Source organism: Bombina bombina, chromosome 5, assembly GCF_027579735.1.
Source record: "Bombina bombina isolate aBomBom1 chromosome 5, aBomBom1.pri, whole genome shotgun sequence".
In the NCBI taxonomy this organism is placed as follows: domain Eukaryota; kingdom Metazoa; phylum Chordata; class Amphibia; order Anura; family Bombinatoridae; genus Bombina; species Bombina bombina.
In genome coordinates, this window is record NC_069503.1 from 1,046,674,671 (window position 1) to 1,046,696,067 (window position 21,397).

Here is a 21,397-nt window from a genome sequence, read left to right on the forward strand (position 1 = left end):
GTTGATGTAATATAAAAGTCTGAAACAATTTAATGGTGTTGTGAATATTCAAACAGTAAAATCCATAAATCCACCATAGGGAAATAGTCATTTCTTGATCTATTTATCATAGCTGGGTCTAACGCATGAAATCATGTCTTTTCTAGCGCTGGTATTTGGAGTTTTTCTGTCTACGCTATTTGCGTGCGTTAGGGAAATGAGGGTTTCGCGTGCACGAGCACGTCTTCCCAATAGAAGTCAATGGAGGCTCTAAAAATTGGTAATTTTTTTTTTCTAAGACTGGTTTTCCTCGTAAAGTGAGTGACGTCATGAGCTTGTGTGAAAAAGTAACTAAATCGTGTTCTTTTTGTGATAAATAAATATTTTGGGTATGTCATGTGGTGTATATTGTTTGTATGCATCGATGAGTGTATGTTTGTGATAATGTTATTAGTTACATGTAGGTATATGAGGGTCTTTTCCCGTGTGTCAATGTAAGTCAATGGGAAAATGGATTTGTGTTGTTTTGTTTCTAACACCCGAGATCTCGCAACTTTAATCCTTTGTATTTTGATGAAAAATTATTAAATCTGAAAAATAAATATAGTGTAGTGTTTGTATGAGTGTAAGTGTAGTTTGTGTAATATTTGTTTTGTGATTCGTGGATGTTTATTTTGTTGGTATATGTTTACTACTGGGTCTGAGGTGTCGGTAGAAATTTGAGCGTTAGGTGATTTTTGAGTGTCGGTAACTGAACTCGAAATACCAGAGTCCGTAAGAAACCAGCGTTAGGGGCCTCTAACGCTGGTTTTCATGGCTAACGCCAAACTCCAAATCTAGGCCTTAGTGTTTTTATTTTTTGTGATTTTAGTGTTTATTATTTTTGGTAAAGTTAGATTATTTAAATTTTTCATAGAATTTGTTTTTTTTGTTGTAATTTAGATTTTTTTAATTTTTCTTGTAGTGTTTGTTTTTTTAAATTTGTAATTTAGATATTTGTATTGGTAGTATTTTTTATTTTATTAGATTAGTTATGTTATTTTAATTTATAATTTAATGTTAGGTTTATTTTTATTTTACAGGTAAGTTTTTATTTATTTAAATAGTTTTATTTTAATTTTAATTTAGGTTAGGAGGGTGTTAGGTTTAGGGGTTACTAGATTAATTTAGTGTTTTGCGATGTGGGGCTGCTGGCAATTTAGGGGTTAATAGGTTTATTTAGTGGCAGGGATGTGGGAGGCCGGAGGTTTAGGGGTTAATAACTTTATTTAGTGGCTGCGATGTCGGGGAGCGACGGAATAGGGGTTAATAACTTTTATTAGTGGTTGTGATATCGGGAGCGGCAGATTAGGTTTAAACGTAATTTTTTTCCCCCATAGACAGGAATGCGGTTGCATTACGGCGATCGCCATTACGCACTTCAGATGTTAGTTTTTTTTCTAACACTCTCTCCCAATTGATGTCTATGGGGGAAAGTGTGCACAAGCACGTCAATGCAGCCCTTGGCTTTTTTGTGGTATGGAGCTTAACGCCATCATATCACACGCACAAGGAGGCTTGTAACTCGTAACTCGTAATGGCAGCGCTATGGAGAGTGAAATTACGCAACTTTTGTTGCGTTTGTTTCGCACCCTCTATAGCGCAAAACTCGTAATCTAGGTGAGTCTGTAAGCATTCACATATAATTGAGGCTTTGAGGAAAATAATACTTTACAATTTCAGGCTGGAATATTGTGTCATGGTGACACAATGTAAAAGACAAGGACAATAAGAAAAGAAGTCTGTACACAAGAAAACAAGTTAATACACTTTATAAATAAGTGATTCAGCAAATAAACATTTAATATAATGATCTACTTTTATAATGCAATCCAAAAAACAAACAAACAAAAAAACCCTGTGAAAATAAACAAGCTAATAAAGGAAATAAAATACTTGGCTAAAGAGAATACTTAGGTAGGTTGCATACACGTATCTGGAGAACCATATGGCAGCAATTTTGCAAGAAATGATGTCGTAAAGTGCCCCAAAAACATGCACTCTCCTGAGCCTACCTACAAGCATTTCAACAAAGTATACCAAGAGAGCAAAGTAAAAAAGATACAATACAATTAAATTGGACTTTTTTTAAATTATGCACTCTATCTGAATCATGAAAAAAAAAATGTGGATTTCATGTCCCTTTAACAAATAGTCCAATAGTGTAGATCTTAAAGGGACATGAAACCCCAAATTTTTCTTTCATAATTCAGACAGAGCATACAATTTTAAATGACTTTCCAATGTACTTCAGTTATAATTTTTCTTCATTCTCTTGGTATCCTTTCTTGAAGGAGCGTCAATGCATCACTGGTAGCTAGCTGAACATATTGGTAAGCCAATGACAAGAGGCATATATGTGCAGCCACCAATTAGCAGTCATGGAGTTCATCATGTAGTTTATTTTACTTCAGGTTTTAAAGAGACATGAAATTCAAAGGGCAAGTTTACAAGTTGCGTTATGATTTTTGTGCGCGTGATGTCTTTTCGCAATCACTTTCCATTGCGAAGCTATTACAAGTTTTAAAAAATCGCCTTTTAAGCAACAATCCTTTCCGTGCTCGAAGAGCTGTAGTTAACAGTTTTGCGAAACATAAAAGTTTCACAAAATACTTAAAAAATACATTACAAAGTACACTTACACTCATATTAACATTGTCTAATAAAAATCATTTAAAAAATGTTTTCACACTAAAGTTATAAGGGCTCATAGATACGAGATCTTGGGTGATAGAAAAAAAAAAGCAGGCACAGGGCTTTTTCATAGACATACATACACATACATAGAGAAACATGGATTTATATGTATAGAGATATGCAGGGCCACCACTAGAAATTTTAGGGCCCCTTACTTAACCATTGATCAGCCAACCTCCCCCCCCCCCTTTGACATGTGCAATTTTTGACCAAGTGACTAAAACGTATATGTACTTTATTCTTAAGTGCAGTCAAACTTGGAAATGTTGTAAAGGTACTAACACACAAACACAGAAACACACAGACACACTCATACATTGAAACACACACTCACACATAAGTATTCACATATAGACACTTAGCAGACACGCAAAGAAACACACAGACACCCATACAGACACTCAGCACTTGTTTACTTTGACCTGACAAGTAATAAGGTAGACTAGGTTTTGTCAAAAAAGGAGAGTTACAAGACAAAATATGGAGTTCTGATTATATTTTTGTCAAGGAAGATGCCAACTATATGATGACAACAGCATGTAGTGGCTGAAAGGAAGGGCCCTGAACTGCCTAAACAATAATTTAAATGTTAAGTGGTGGATTGGTGACTTCTGGAAAGGTCTCATTAGTCTAAAAGTCTGTAGAAAGATGTGAATAATCTGTAGTAAGGTCAAAATGTCCTAAAAAGGAACAGACAATGGATACACACACACAAACTCAAGCACAAACTTGCACATACACCCAAGGAAACACCCACAGAGACAGCCTCAGAAAACACACAAAGACATACACACTCACAGACACTCACAGAAAACATACAAAGACATATACACACACAGAGAGACACCCACAGAAAACACACAAAGACATACACACACAGAGAGACACCCACAGAAAACACACATACATACATACATACATACATACATACACACACACACTCACTGACATATCCACAGAAAGCACACAAAGACATACACACACACCCTCACAGAGACACCCACAGAAAATGCACAAAGACATACACACACACACCTTCACAGAGACACCCACAGAAAATGCATAAAGACATATGCACATACCCTCACATAGATATCCACAGAAAACACAGACATACACCCTCCTACCTCACAGAGAGATCAACAGAAAACACACAAAGACATACACATCCACCCTCACAGAGGCATCCACAGAAAATACACAAAGACATACACACACACACACACCCTCACAGAGACACCCACAGAAAATGCACAAAGAAATATGCACACACCCTCATAGAGACATCAACAGAACATGTACAAAGACATACACACACACACACCCTCACAGAGACACCCACAGAAAATACACAAAGACATACACACACACCCTCACAGAGACATCCACAGAAAACACACAAAAAAACATATGCACACACCCTCACAAAGACATCAACAGAAAACACAGACATACATACACACAAAAATAGAAAAAAGTATCAATCCCATAGAAAAATAAAATAAAATAATAAGCTTTATTAATCCATATAAAATAGACAGGTTTAACACTATGTGATAGAAAACAGGTTTTACGCGTTTCGGCGTTAGCCCTATTCATAAACCTGTGGTAGTACCGGGAGGTGCAGTTTAAAAAGCATATACAGAAGCAATTCATTGGTTGGTGAAGACACACCTCTAAACCAATTATCATAGAACCACACACGTTAGTCATACTATACAATGAATATGCTGGAAACAAAGTCTCAACAATAAATCACATATACATATGGGATAAGATATATATGCAGTTGTACACATAAAAGAGATCAGTTGCAAAATCCATTTGACAATTCAGATACTTTTTTACTAAATTTCAACCATATTAAAAATATTAAAAATAGTAATCATAATGGTAGACCTAACAAAGCTATTAAATTAGTAACACATAAAGAGGATATATAGGAAACCTCAAGTTTTACAGGGTAAAGTATTTAAATAGCTAAATATAGGTTCTAAGGTTATAAGAAACTTATAGACCGCAACATTACACTTTGCAATATGCTGAATGATGTACAAGCAGGTAATTTGAAACCACAGTCAAAAAGAATATACACATGATTAATATTCAAAAAATGGTTATTCCACATATTTAGCTACCCCATTATCTGCATAAACTCCCTAAATGTTCATTATAATACCTGGACAGGGCTCATAACCATGATCTTAACATGATAATAAATCATATGTCCTATCATAGAATGGGATAATACTTCTAAGATGATATGGGCTGTGTTAGAATGAATAACCCTAGATAGGGGGGACAATATGAAGATATGAAAATACATAACTATGTATAGGAGAGGCACAGGCTATTTATATGGATTATTAAACTATCATTTCCAGTGATTAATTATATCAAATTCGGAATTAAATCCAAATGGAATTTGCGTTCGCAGTTTCATAATCAAATAAATTTCCTGTCTGGCTAAAAGTTGATCCCTGTCGCCACCCCTCACCGGGAGTCTCACTGTCTCAATTGCTCGCCACTTAAACGATTTGGTATCCTTTTTGTGTACCTCTAAGAAGTGTCTCAACAGGGCTGAGCATGGCCTATCTTGTTTGATATAGCCAAAATGCTCTTGAATGCGAGTTCTGACATCCCTGTTCGTCATGCCCACATATTGTTTCGAATGGTCGATACACTCGATGAGGTACACCACATAATTTGTTGAACAGTTGGCACAACCTTTTGTTAAGAATGTCTGTTGAGTGTCACAGGAGTAAAATTCCTTGCCCTCAATAATGAAATCACACGCTTTGCACCTATGATTGCCACATTTATAGGTACCATTCACCTGTAGCCATGCTCCAGCGTTATTTTTCTTATTAGGTAGTTGACTGGGGGCAAGAATGTTACCCAGTGTGAGATTTCTTGAATAGATACATTTGAAACCTTTCTGTTGTTTTAAGGCCTGTATCTCCAAGTAAGATTGGAAAATATTTCTTAACAATATTACATACAGATGAAAAATCAGATGAATATTGAGTGATAAAGGATAAACCCCTATCATCACTGAATCTTTTAGTATAACCTTTTGTCACAGGTCTACCTTCAGCTAAGATTTTTTTGGCTAAATGGTTAAGCATCCTGGGAGGGTAACCCCTCAATTTCAATCTCTTGTAGATGTCTATACTTTCAGTTTGAAAGTCCTGTTTCTGGCTACATATCCTCCGTGCCCTTAGAAATTGGCTTCTGGCTATACCCTTAAACACATGTGAGGGATGAGCACTTTTTCTATGGAGGATAGTGTTCCCAGAAATAGGCTTTCTGTAAAGTTTCGAATGGATTTTCCCCTTACTACTTAATGCCTTTTAAGGTGATGTCTAAAAAATGAACACTATCTTTGTGCCATTCGTGGGTAAATTTAAGACCATTTTTACTGTCATTCAGGTATTTGACAAATTCAATAGCTTGCAACTCAGTAAATGACCAGATAAAAATCAGGTCATCTATGAATCGTCGATAAAACAAAATTTCAAATCTGAAGGGGTTATCCTCACCATACAGAAAGACATGTTCAAACCAGCCCATAAATAAATTAGCAAAGGAGAGGGCAAATTTAGCCCCCATGGCTGTGCCTTGTTTCTGCAGGTAGAAGACCCCCTCAAAGTAGAAATAATTGTGTTCCAAAAGAAACTGTGTGACACGCAGGAGGTAATTAGTAGTCTGTTCATTCATACCTTCATCTATTGTCAGAAAAAATCTTATTGCTTCCAATCCCATATCATGAGGGATATTGGAATACAAGGAGACCACATCAATAGTGAGCCAGCTGTGTTCTTCCTTCCATTCCACATCATCTAACATATTCAAGACATGCGTAGTGTCTCTGATATAGCTCGGCAAAGCATGAACAAAAGGTTGTAATATTTTATCCAACCAGTCACACAAAGGTTCCAATAAGGAACCTATGCCTGACACGATAGGACGACCTTTTATATCAATTAGACTCTTATGAACTTTGGGCAGGTGATGGAAGATGGGAGTTATTAGATGGTTAACATATAAGGTATTCACTGTCTGCTGGTCCATAATACCTAAATAAACACCATAATCCAAAATCTGCCCAAGTTCATTTTGAAATGCCACCACAGGATATCTTTTAAGGATAGAGTATATGTGACCATTGTTTAGCTGGCGTAATGCCTCATCCACGTACTGAGTACGATCCATCACAACTACACTCCCCCCCTTGTCAGACTGGTGAATAACAATAGATTCATTATTTCTTAAAGAGGCAATAGCCTCATTTTCCAGTCTAGATAGGTTGTGTGTTGAATGGGTGGTAGCCTGATTTAATTTATGTAAGTCTTCCTCAAATCTCTTGTGAAATGTTTCTAAAGCTTTGCCCCTATTGTGGATGGGGTAAAAATCAGAACTAGGCTTTAATTTAGGAAATTTTCCAGTAGGGTTTTCCAGATCAACCAATGATTCGGCCTCTAAGGTCTCTAGAGTAGTCATACTACAAGCTTCTTGAAAATCTAAGTTATAATTCTGAATAGCAGAGAGTTTATTAGATGATCTGGAGTGCATGTGATTCACAGATTCATCTGAATCCGTGTATTCCTGAAAGTGTTTTTTAAGGGTAATTTTCCTGACAAAACGATTAACATCAATTATTGTCTGGAAGATATTGAACTTTCTATTAGGACAAAAGCCTAAACCATACTCAAGAACTCTGATTTCAATTATAGTAAGAGCATAAGATGATACATTAATTACACTGTTTTGTCTTGTCGTGTGATCATTTTTGGGTCCCTCAGTGTATAACGGTGTTGCTGTGTCAAGGGTTGATTCCACCCCCCTCCTGTATGTTTCTGGGCCACGTGAAAAACCTGAGTTGATTTTTGACTATCTTTATTTTTATTCTTGTTAGTATTGATATTTTGAGCTACATTGTTAGAGTTTATCTGAAAATCTAAGCCAGATTTGGTAGTGGCAATATGTATGCTTTTCTGAGTTTTTGGTCTAGCTCCCAAGTTAGACTGATTATCTCCATTGGCACTCATATTCTGCAATGCGGGCCTAACCTCAATACTGATAGATTGTGATTCAAATTCAGAATCATTACCTGAGCCCTCATCGCAGGATGTTGATGCTGCCTGTGAAGATAAATCATCATCAGTAGTGGTTTCAGGGTCTGAAAAAGTCAGCAAGCTGTTCTGATTTATACTTAATAAGCATAGTCATAAGTCGCAAGGAGCAGTCAGAAAGAATATCATTCCACTCCTTAATAAAGTCTGTGTCAATAACATCAAAATTTCTTTACTCGTAGACCTCTGGGTATCATCTGCAATGTCAGGTATTTGTTCAATATCCAAGAATCCAATTTTAAACGTGTTTAAACGTGTTTCTTTAAGTCTTAGTGTCTCTAAATTATGGAACAAGTCCCCTAATTTAATGTCCTGTGAGACTGGTGAAAATAATTCCTCTAATTCCAATCCTTCCAGATCATGATCATTTAAACTTAATAATGAATAATATTGTGTGGGTTCAAGTGTTGTCTCCATGTCAAAGAGCAAAACAATTATATATTGATTATAGGTATGGCAAAGTAAACTGTTCCCTTAGTGGTGGAGTGTTAACTATATTTACAGGAACAAGGAAAGAAACGTTGAAAAAAAAAAGTGCTCATCCCTCACAGGTATAGCCAGAAGCCAATTTCTAAGGGCACGGAGGATATGTAGCCAGAAACAGGACTTTCAAACTGAAAGTATAGACATCTACAAGAGATTGAAATTGAGGGGTTACCCTCCCAGGATGCTAAACCATTTAGCCAAAAAAACCTTAGATGAAGGTATACCTGTGACAAAAGGTTATACTAAAAGATCCAGTGATGATAGGGGTTTATCCTTTATCACTCAATATTCATCTGATTTTTCATCTGTATGTAATATTGTTAAGAAATATTTTCCAATCTTACTTGGAGATACAGGCCTTAAAACAACAGTGGAGAAAGGTTTCAAATGTGTCTATTCAAGAAACCTCACACTGGGTAACATCCTTGCCCCCAGTCAACTACCTAATAAGAAAAATAATGCTGGAGCATGGCTACAGGTGAATGGTACCTATAAATGAGGCAATCATAGGTGCAAAGCGTGTGATTTCGTTATTGAGGGCAAGGAATTTTACTCCTGTGACACTCAACAGACATTCTTAACAAAACGTTGTGTCAACTGTTATCGCTGTGGAATCTGTTGGCGCTCTACAAATAACCGATAATAATAACTGTTCAACAAATTATGTGGTGTACCTCATCGAGTGTATCGACCATTCAAAACAATATGTGGGCATGACGAGCAGGGATGTCAGAACTCGCATTCGAGAGCATTTAGGCTATATCAAACAAGATAAGCCATGCTCAGGATACCAAATCGTTTAAGTGGCGAGCAATTGAGACAGTGAGACTCCCGGTGAGGGGTGGCGACAGGGATCAACTTTTAGCCAGACAGGAAATTTATTTGATTATGAAACTACGAACACAAATTCCATTTGGATTTAATTCCGAATTTGATATAATTAATCACTGGAAATGATGGTTTAATAATCCATATAAATAGCCTGTGCCCCTCCTATACATCGTTATGTATTTTCATATCTTCATATTGTCCCCCCTATCTAGGGTTATTCGTTATAACACAGCCCATATCATCTTAGAAATATTATCCCATTCTATGATAGGACATATGATTTATTATCATGTTAAGATCATGGTTATGAGCCCTGTTCAGGTATTATAATGAACATTTAGGGAGTTTATGCAGATAATGGGGTAGCTAAATATGTGGAATAACCATTTTTTGAATATTAATCATGTGTATATTCTTTTTGACTGTGGTTTCAAATTACCTGCTTGTACATCATTCAGCATATTGCAAAGTGTAATGTTGCGGTCTATAAGTTTCTTATAACCTTAGAACCTATATTTAGCTATTTAAATACTTTACCCTGTAAAACTTGAGGTTTCTTATATATCCTCTTTATGTGTTACTAATTTAATAGCTTTGTTAGGTCTACCATTATGATTACTATTTTTAATATTTTTAATATGGTTGAAATTTAGTAAAAAAGTATCTGAATTGTCAAATGGATATTACAACTGATCTCTTTTACGTGTACAACTGCATATATATCTTATCCCATATATATATGTGATTTATTGTTGAGACTTTGTTTCCATCATATTCATTGTATAGTATGACTAATGTGTGTGGTTCTATGATAATTGGTTTAGAGGTGTGTCTTCACCAACCAATGAATTGCTTCTGTATATGCTTTTTAAACTGCACCTCCCGTTACTACCACAGGTTTATGAATACGGCTAACGCCGAAACGCGTAAAACCTGTTTTCTATCACATAGTGTTGAACCTGTCTATTTTATATGGATTAATAAAGCTTATTATTTTATTTTATTTTTCTATGGGATTGATACTTTTTTCTATTTTTGTACGTTTATCCAGAGGACAAAAAGGAGCCCTCTCTCTTTTAATTTCCCATAGACTTTTTGCAATTGTTTAACTTTTCCCAGCTATCCCCTTCTAGCATTGGATGAGCTATGCACTAGGAAGTTCTAGGAGGAACGAGTGCCGCAGAGCCCTGTAAGACATGGATGTGTGTCCGGTATCCAGGCTGTGGTTTGTAGTCCCCATCTTCAGCGTAGTAGCCAATGTGAACACGAGGACTTCAGAATTTGCTCCACTCCACAGTCAGTGGATGTTTTGCACAAGGGATAAGAGTCTATGTGGGTGAGTGCAATGTCTAAGGTGAACAGGAGGAGTTTGAATTCGCTCCGATCCGCATTAGTGGATGTTCACTACATTCTATGTGGATGAGTGCTCCACACAGGAGCGAACTGAGTGACACAGACTGTTTATCGATACCTGTGCTTTTTTGCTTCCCACTGATTTTTCCTTTAACCGCCCTTACTTATGTAATCCCAGCCTGTCTATCGATTGCTTTAAAATTTATGTGGTTTTAGTTTTTTCAATATTTCCTAGAACCTCCCTTTTTTTTCATACATACACACACGGTGTTAGAACTAATGGTCATAAGACATTTGGTCATAGGTCATATGTATCCTTTTTTAATCAGTAAAGAAAACTTGTATTCTATATTTTGTACAAATACTTTATTTGAACACCTCATTTTGTACAAATACTTCATTCAAACATACTAGGTTTTGTGTTTTCCATTTTAAGACTCTATTATCTGTTTTAGTTAATAGAATAGGCGCAACCTTACTCACTGTGTTTCTATTTTTCTATATTTGCCAATTTTTTTAGGTTTTATTGGTATAGTTTGGTTGTTTAGTGGATTTATACCTAATACACTTTTTTACTGTTTTTAACCACATGTCCTATGACCAAATGTCTTATGACCAATAATCCTAAATCCACAGAGACACCCACAGAAAATACACAAAGACATAGGCACACACTCTCACAAACATCCACAGAAAATGCACAAAGTAAAACACACTCACCCTCACAGAGACACCCACAGAAAATGCACAAAGACAGACACACACACCCTCACAGAGAGACCAGCAGAAAAAATATACACACTCATAGAGACACCAAAAAATCACAAAGACATAAACGCAGACACCCACAGAAACACTCAAAGAAGATAAAATTTCTGCACATTGCCATCCCCTAAATCAACAGTGTGTGACATGCATGATAAAAAAAATAGCAGAAATTAAGAGATCACTTTTTAAAGAATCATATTTGTAAATGTGTAAATAAAAATACTTCTGTGAATTCCAAATTGTACATTAATGATCTGTCAGAATGGGTAGATGAAGAAAAGTACATTTAAAATCTTGGCATATGTTTGAGTCCCCCCCACTCATTTCCCCCAACCAAGAGCACCACTTCAAATCTGATGTACAAATGTTCCAATCTGTCAGCTGTACTTATGGATTTTGAAAATCCTATGCTCTATATGGTCTTGGTGGAACCATAAGCTGTGGCACTCAGTCTCATACCATAAGATCTGGTTAAATGCAAGATTTAGGCTTGTTTGTATGTATTTCAAAATTATGTCAGTGTTAAGTTAACCTGTCTCATTTCAAACACTGAGCAATCTTAACCTGAGAGTATAACATTTTATGCAGATGTAAAAATCTTAGATAAAATGCCTCCTGGCATCTGGAAAGTCCTTGCATAAAGGGGCAGTAAACTGGAACGTAATTAAAATATATATATATATATATATATATATATATATATATATATATAAATAAAAAAAACATATCTGCCAAAAGGTCACCTACCTTGTGTATTGAGGAGGAAACATTTTTGCATGGTTTTCAAATATAGAATTTCTACAGCATTATTAAATAACCATAAATACACTGCTGCATATTGCTAAAAAATTTGTTATTATGGACCCCTGGCCCCACCATACAACTACCACACTGAAGATACAATCCTAAATTGCACAAAGAAATCAAAAACATTTACTAAATAAGTCTTACCTCCTCTGCAAATGAAAGGGATCTGCCGTCTGACTCACAGTCACAAACAAACTGAAGTGCCAAGTCTGTCTCACAGTATGCATAGTGGTTTAGTGCACACTCAGAAATCCTCTCAAATGCTAATGCTTTACACCTTGTAATGACATTTCCCGCACTCAATAGCACTCTGATGTAGCACCCTCTGGTGGCTGCCAAACTGTAAAAAAAAATATATATATATATTTTTTAATAATAATTGTGCTTGCCTCATGGGGCCACTGACAGGAGTCACCCCTTTCACCCCCTGATGGCGGCCCTGGAGATATGTTTAACTTTGGAGATAATGAAAAGATTTTACATTACAATTTTATGCACATTAAACAATATCTCAGATGGATTTTCAAAGAGATAATCGCATATAGTGTAATGCTTGTGGGGTATTCCTCTATCAGACCAAACTTGGCCAGTAGTCTTATCCTGGTGTCAAGTGGAATGATAGGAAATATCCCAGAATAGAGAGATTTTATGAAACGAGGTAAGCAGTACTCACGGTAGGCAGGGTACACCTTCACGGCAATGAGATGAAGGTAGAGAATGGTCAAGACAGGCAGAGTCTGGCAACAGGAAGGCAATCCAGGAGAATAGCAGTTCAGGGGTAAACCAATAGAATGACCAGGAACAGGCAGGAGTCAGCAACAAAGGAAATCCAGCAGAATTACAGTTCAGGCAGAGTTCAGCAATGGTAAGGCAATCCAGCAATTCAGGGGTTAAGCAAGCAGAGTGGTTAGACAGGCAGAGTTCAGTATCAATTAGGCAATCCAGCAATTCAGGGGTTAAGCAAGCAGAGTGGTCAGACAGGCAGAGTTCAGTATCAATTAGGCAATCCAGCAATTCAGGGGTTAAGCAAGCAGAGTGGTCAGACAGGCAGAGTTCAGTATCAATTAGGCAATCCAGCAATTCAAGTACACACCACTTAGGAGCATACAAAGTAACACCTATACTTGTGAGGATAAGGAATAGCGGTACTTACATAGGCGCAGATTCGCGCCAAGGAGAGTCTGAGGATCAAACCGGCATGAAGGGGAAGTTGATGTGTGGCGATGACGTCATGACAACAGCCATCTGGAGTGCAGGCGTGACATATAGATCTCAAAATATCTAGACATATATATATTCATATACATATCTCGCTATAAATAGATAAATCTGTCAAAAAATCCTCACATATATAGAGAAATATTTATTAGAAATAGAATGTTACGAAAACATTTTCACAATATGAAATATTCACATTTTCATGTACACTTTTTGAGGAGAATACGTCAAGGGCTTTGTGCAACATATTAAAGGTTTTTTGTGTGTTTTTTTTTCTATTTGTGTTCTCCATTGACTATGGGAAATACGTAAACATCCACGCAGTTTGGCTGTGTAGATTATGCAGCTTAACGCGCGTGCAAAATAAGTTATTTTGCAACCAGTAATAGCTGCGCAACCTCAAATGTGAAAAAGCCATAACACGCGCAGTGTTTTCACAACTGAATTGCCGCACAACTTGTAATCTTGCCCAAAATGTTTCTTTCATGATTTAGGCAGATTCCTTCTAATATCAAATTTATCAGATTTACTTCTAATATGAAATTTGCTTCATTCGTTTGTTGTTCTTTGTTGAAGAGATATCTAGATAGGTATCATGCACATGCCTGGAGAACTACATGATAGGAAATAGTGCTGCCATCTAGTGGTCTTGGTAATGTATAACATTGTTGCAAAACTGCTGCCATATAGAGGCCTATTTATCATAGGTCTTGCAGACCTGATCCGACAGTGCGGATCAGGTCCGCAAGATCTTGCTGAATGCAGAGAGCAATACGTTCTCCGTATTCAGCATTGCACCAGCAGCTTACAAGAGCTGCTGGTGCAACGCCACCCCCTGGAGAATGGAGGTGTCAATCAACCCGATCGTACTCGATCGGGTTGGGTTTTATGTCCCTTTAAGAGCTAAATATTACATCAGTATTTTGGATTGCACTAAAGGACCACAAAATACAGTAGAATTGAATCACTAACAAATACACAATAAAAATACAAGTTGGAATGTAACTCGAGCACTAATAAAAAATCACATTATTTTTTATGTGAGTTACATGAATGTTAAAAAATGCAAACCAAGTGATTTATGGGCTTGATTCCTATCCCAGGGAGTTTCATGAACCAGAGCTATATGAACCTTTGCTTCTGGGTACTTAATAACATCTTTCTTTTATGTGTAGAGTTTAGACCTTTTACGCTTTTGGACAGAATAATCAACTTGTTATCTCTTAGATGTGAAACTATCTTGTTGAGACCATATAGATTGATATCACAGTTGGGGACAGGAAAAAGGAGAGGAATAATAGGTCACTGTAAGACAGAATATTCAGTTATTTTCATTTATCTCCAACCCTCAATTATAGATACAGTAATGTATCAAGAATGCAAGGCAGTGTTCTGAGGGTGGTATCACAATTACATATTTGCATAAAGGCCCACATTAGGTTGTGGGTTGTTTTATGTCACTATCACTGTATACAACTAATATAATGTATACTTTATTCTCTAATGCCTTTTCTATGTATATTGTACTCAAAATCTTTCATAAGATATGAGACCATTTTAACTTATATAATATTAGAGGTAGGTGCCTGGAATTTAGATGTTAGAATAACCTTTCCCTCAGGCATTATAAGGAAAAAATGGTACAAACTGTTACAATAGGCACCCTTGATGGCTGAGAGAAAATAATTAAAATATATTTAATTTAAATGATAACTTTTTCCTCTTACAGGTAAGTGAAGGTACTAACTGCTAACCAAGATATGCAGAATTTTCAAAAGCTGAATGAATTGTTTAAAGTGCAGATTGGCTGAGAAATTCATTATGTAGAGGTTGTTGTCTTACAATATACAATTAATATTGTGGTCTGGGAGCTAGTTATAATTAGCAGCATTTTAGGAATAATGCAAATGTAGCTTTATTGCAACTAGCAGACTACATTGTACAAAGGGGCAAAGGTCCAATGACATATAGAATTATGTAAATTGCTTATTAGAAAGCAAAATAAATTCTAAATAGTTCTCCTGCCCCAGTTTTATATTTAGGTATATAGAAAATGTCCTGTAGCCTGATTAAAAAGGAGCACTTCAACTCAAATCAAGAGGTGTAACTGTAAAACAGTACTGCTTATATTGTAATTATGTATTATTTCCCTCAGTTGAGCTAATTAATTGTGATAGGCCTTATGTAGTGGCAAATAATTTGTTAGCTATAAACCTGGTCGTATCTGTTGACAATAACACTTGGCCAATCAGGAAATATGGTAATAAAATTAACAATTTAATATGGATTATCATATAAATTAGCTCACCTACAATTTTACAGCTATACTGAGAACTTAAAGGGACAGGCTGCACCGGACTTTTTATTGTTTAAAAGAATAGATAATCCCTTTATTACCCATTCACCAGTTTTGCATAATCAACACTGTTATATTAATACACTTTTTACCTCTGTGATTAACTTGTATCTAAGCCTCTGCAGACTGCCCCCTTATCTCCGTTCTTTTGACAGACACAAATTTTAAATTAGAAAAAGAAGAATGTCCAAATGTAACATTAATGGTAACTGCTACAATATAGTTGTACCTGGACCAGATAATGGTTAATGTATTCCCATCAATAATAAGGGACTCTCATCTAACTTACACAACTCTTGCAGCTAAATATATAAAACCACATGACTAAATAAGTCCTTTCTTGTTGTGAATATATGGACCAACACACCTTAGTGTTATTATTCAATATAGTGTCTGTAATTAACTTGCATACTGTAAGCACAAGAAGCCAAGATATTAATACCCATAAACTTGTATCCCGGAGTTCCTAAAGACAGGCAAGTTCATATACTGTTAGTACATTAATGCCTCTTTGACACCCGGCAGTCCTGAGACCCACTAGCTCCCTTGGTTACCTTCTGTCAGGGTTTTTTCCCTGTTGTGTTTGCCATGTGCTGCTGGCAGCCATTTTACTCACCTCTCTTCCTGACTATGGTGCATTGTGGGGGATGCTGCTCATTTCCTGCACTTGCTTTTATGGCCAGACTGGTGTGCATCATCCATGTGAGACAGGATGCAGTCTCAGAATTGTGATGTCATCACTTATTATTTAAAGGGCCTCTGTTCAGTATGCTTGCCTTTGCGTTGTCTCAGACCTGTTTGTGAGAGTTCCTGTGTATTACCTGGCTGCCTGACGTCCTTCCTGGTTCCTGATCCCTGGCTTGTTCCTGACTCTGCTGTTTTCCTTGTTCCTGGTTCCGGCTCGTCTGACTATTCACTTTGGCTCCTGACTCGGCTCGTCTGACTACCACCTCTGGTTTTGACTCCTGGCTTGTTATTTGTGGACTTTTTATTATTTTTTGCTATTAATAAAGGTGTGATTATTTTTGCACTTCTCGTCTCAGTCTGATTCCTGGCACCCTGACACCTTCCAATTATACCTCAGGTCCCAGCTTCCACAAACGAATGCTTCCTGATTTCAGTACGTCCACTCCATGTGGAGTGAGCGTGCTCCATCTTCTCGCATCACCAGTGATGTCACTTCCCTGGTGACTGATGCTTTGGATTACTATGGGGAGCGGGGTCTCAGAGAACTCTGAGTTTCTTCTTCATTGCTACTCTTCACAGCTCCCGCTGCCTGTTGCAATAGGTAAATGACAAGTGCCTGCACAGTTCTTGGAGTTGAAAAACAGCATATGTCCTTGGCCTCTATACTACAGTGCCTTGGTCCGAAGAAAAAAAAGTTGAGAGTGTCCCGATAGCAGTGCAGCCTCAGCTACTGACTCAGGCAAAAGTTTAAGCATACAAAAAAAGGAGGTCGTCAGTAGCTAATATAAGTAAAAATTAACTTTTATTGTAGTAATACGCTAAAACATGGAGGGTAGGTGCCCTTAAACACTATAGATTAATGCGTTTCGGCTGAAGGCCATACTCATAGTCCCTAAAATCCAATGCACACTTTAAAACTTAAGAACCCCTAGATACATATTGTATCTACTTACTATGGTGCTCAGTTTGTAACCTCAAATACGTGGGGTTAACGACTAGGGAAATACACTCACGCATTTGAGAACACCTGTCCACAATCAATGTGAGCAGGATCTTTAGAGATCATTTTGTAAGGATACATGACAAAAATTGTGATTCCCTTAAGTGGATGGTAATAGAGAAAGTACGGGCGCAGAGGAGGGGAGAGGACAAGTATCAGGCACTGTCCAGACAAGCGATGTACTGGATTTTCAGACTTCGAACCAAGCTACCTTCTGGTCTTAACTCTGAATATGATTTTATCAATTATTGGTGCTGATCTTGTCCCCCGACTCCCCCCCTCTCCTCTGCTGTGATACACAAACATCTGGTCTGTGTGGATTTGGTCCATAGTATACAGGATGTTTAGTCACCCCTTCCAATCTTTTTGCCCCTCCCTTGATTATTTTATATCTTGGGGTATTAATGCCTATATTTTTTTGACCCTGTGTCCGGTTATCTGGTTTAAGCTATTCTTTTCCAGATGTGTTACATATATATGCAGGCTTATTATCCTAATAAGGCCCTTTGTGAGATCTGACCCTGTTTGTATTTATGCTGGGGGTTTCTGTGCTCATGCTGAAGGGCATCTTTAGAAGCAGCAATTACGTATATTCTAAGTACTTGATGCTTATGCTGTGTGACCCTTCGGCACTGGGGACAGAAATGCCCCAAAATAGCCTTTTGATCTCACTTATACACATTCATTAAGTGAGTAAATAATAGGAGCAATTTATGTACATTTTTCTAATTATAAACTGGATGATTAATTATTTAACCGATTAGAATAAAAGTAACATTTTTTGGTAATAATATATTTTTAAGTTAAATTCAGCAATATCTATAAACCATAATGTGTGATTACTTGCTTTAAGAAAAATCCATTAATCTAAGTAAGACTATTGAGTAGTCTTTACCAGAAATCTGTTCTGTTTCACTTTCATGTTTATTTTTATTTTTATTTTAATTTTTATTTGTATTATTATATCTATTTCTTTTTAAGCAAGTTACCAAAGTAATGATTTGTTCATATGTAGGTTATGTAATCAAATAACAGTTTACATTGGTTGAGATGACCATTGAGATTGAATAATTTTATGAACAATTTGAATGTTCACAAATGTACCTTTAAATTTGTGATAACTTTTCTGCCAATCAGAACCCAGAGAGGGGTTCTTAAGTTTTAATGTGTGCATTGGATTTTAGGGACTATGAGTACGGCCTTCAGCCAAAATGCGTTAGTCTGTAGTGTTTAAGGGTACCTACCCTCCATGTTTTAGCGTATTACTACAATAAAAGTTAATTTTTACTTATATCAGCTACTGACAACCTCCTTTTTTTGTATGCTTAGACACGAATTTTAGCCAATCTGCTCTGACTCATAAGAAATTCCACAGGAGTGAGCACAATGTTAACTATATGACACACGAACTAACAGTTTCTAACTGTAAAAAACTGTCAGAATGCACGGAGATACAAGGCAGCCTCATCGGCTTAGAAATTAGCATAAGAGCCTACCTAGGTTTAGCTTTCCAAAAAGCATACCAAGAGAGCAAAGCAAATTTGATGATAAAAGTAAATTGGAAAGTGGTTTAACATTGCATGCCCTATCTGAATCATGAAAGTTTAATTTTGACTAGACTGTCCCTTTTAATGACTTTCTATTACTGTAAGACCTTAAAGGGACACTCAATCAAAATTAAACTTTCATTATTCAGATAGAGCATGCAAATTTAAACAACTTTCTAATTTACTTCCATTAACAAAATGTGCACAATCTTTTTATATTTAAACTTTTTGAGTCACCAGCTCCTACTGAGCGTGTGCAAGAATAAGTGTGTATGCATTTGTGAATGGCTGATTGCTGTCACATGGTACGTGTATGCATTTGTGATTGGCTGATGGCTGTCACATGGTACAGGGGGAGTGGAAAAAGACATAACTTTTAAAATGGTCAGAAAAAAATCTACTACTCATTTGAAGTTCAGACTAAGTGCTATTCCACTGTCTTGTTATCTTGCATTTGTTGATTATGCAAATCTACAGTTTTGACTGGTCCTTTAATGGCAAGAGTTGTCATGCATTTTTCAGAACTGAGTCTTCATAGCAGCAGTTCAGTTCTTACATAATATATTTTAAACACTACTATTTATTAAAACGTTTATGTGTGTGTATGTATGTAGATAGATCTACAGCACATTAAACATGTGCTTAAACATCTATAAAATGATTTATAGAAGAGTTTTTTTAATACTTATCTGGTTAATTATACATACATTAAAATATACTAAATGAAAATGAATCTCATACCAGTGTGGATAATACTAAAATACTAAAATATCTGCTCCGAAGCATTCCAAAGGATAAAATAATTGTTGAATGATTATTAAAGGGATATGAAACCCAAATTGTTTCTTTCATGATTCAGATAGAGCATGAAATTTTAAGCAACTCTAATTTATTCTTCAATTTTTCTTCATTCTCTTGCTATCTTTATTTAAAATGCAGGAAAGTAAAGCTTAGGAGCTGGCCCATTTTAGGTTCAGAACTCTGGATAGCGCTTGCTTATTGGTGGCTACATTTTGCAAACCAATTAGCAAGCATAACCCAGGTTCTGAACCAAAAATGGGCCAGCTCCTAAGCTTTACTTTCATGCATTTTAATTAAAGATAGCGAGAGAACGAAGACAAATTTATAATAGAAGTAAATTAGAAAGTTGTTTAAAATTGCATGCTCTATCTGAATCATTAAATAAAACATTTTTTAGTTTGGTATCCCTTTAAAGGGACAGTCAACCCAAAAAATGTTTTAACTCCTACAGATAAAGTTTACTAGGATAAATAGTTCAAACTGTAGCCCAATTCTGCTAAATCTATAGTTCAAGTAAAATTACTTACTACATGTCCCTCGGCCATTTTGAAATGTCCGCCAGTTCCCTCCTGTATTTCATCATGGCCATCTTCCTTCCTTCTCTGCCTGTAACTTTTCAATCTGCTGCATTCCTGTTTTTGGCACAGGTGTCAGTCAGCAGTCGGTATGACAAAGGTTGAAACTAGTGACAAACTGCATCTTACAACACTACTTAAGTGCAAGATAAGAAGGACTGTGACATGTAAGCTTTATTATGAGTGACCATATAAGTTTAAGGTCCACTGCAATCACCGATTCTACCCTGAGACACAAGGACACTCACTGCTCAAAAACAAATCGGGCAGTACAGTTCCGCTCAGTATCCTAGCGGTTCCTATATGTGGTGGTAGATGAAGAGAAGCCAAACTGGTCCACTGCATATAGGAACCTAGAATACTGAGTGGTTGTTTTTAGTTCCTGCTTCAAAAGGCCCCTTCACTAAAATCGGCGCATTGAGCCAAAAACAGGAATGCGGCAGATTGAAAAGTTACAGGCAGAGAAGGAAGGAAGATGGCCATGACGAAATACAAGAGAAAGCCGGCTGCCGTTTCAAAATGGCCGAGGGACATGTAGTAAGTAATTTTACTTGAACTATATATTTAGTAAAATTGGGCTACAGTTTGAACTATTTATCCTAGTAAACTTTATCTGTAGGAGTTAAAACATTTTTTGGGTTGACTGTCCCTTTAAATTATGAAAATAATTCATATTTATTTGTTTGCAGTATAACATACATTTTTATATTTCTACAATGAAATTAAGCTTGTTATAAGTAAAACAGGACTTATTCTTTATTACCTTTTAAAAGTTATACTCCAAAGAAGAAAATTTGTCAATTAGCATTTAAAGCAACATAATACATTTTAAACTATGAAAAATATATATAATAATGCTTATAATATAAAACAATAGTTGTTTCTAAATACAGCAAATATTTATGTAAAGTATAACATTACAAGTTACTATGATAGAGATACAAGAGGCTAAAATAAAAGTAGAAAAGGAAAATTTTATTTTACTACAACTATTACTAGGAAGGGTAGGATTAAAATTACGTCTTACTCTTCTTATTCCTCAAAGAATAAATTATATTGAGCTAGAAATAAAATAAGGGAAACATGATAATGCAAGTTTAAATGCACATGCTGTAATA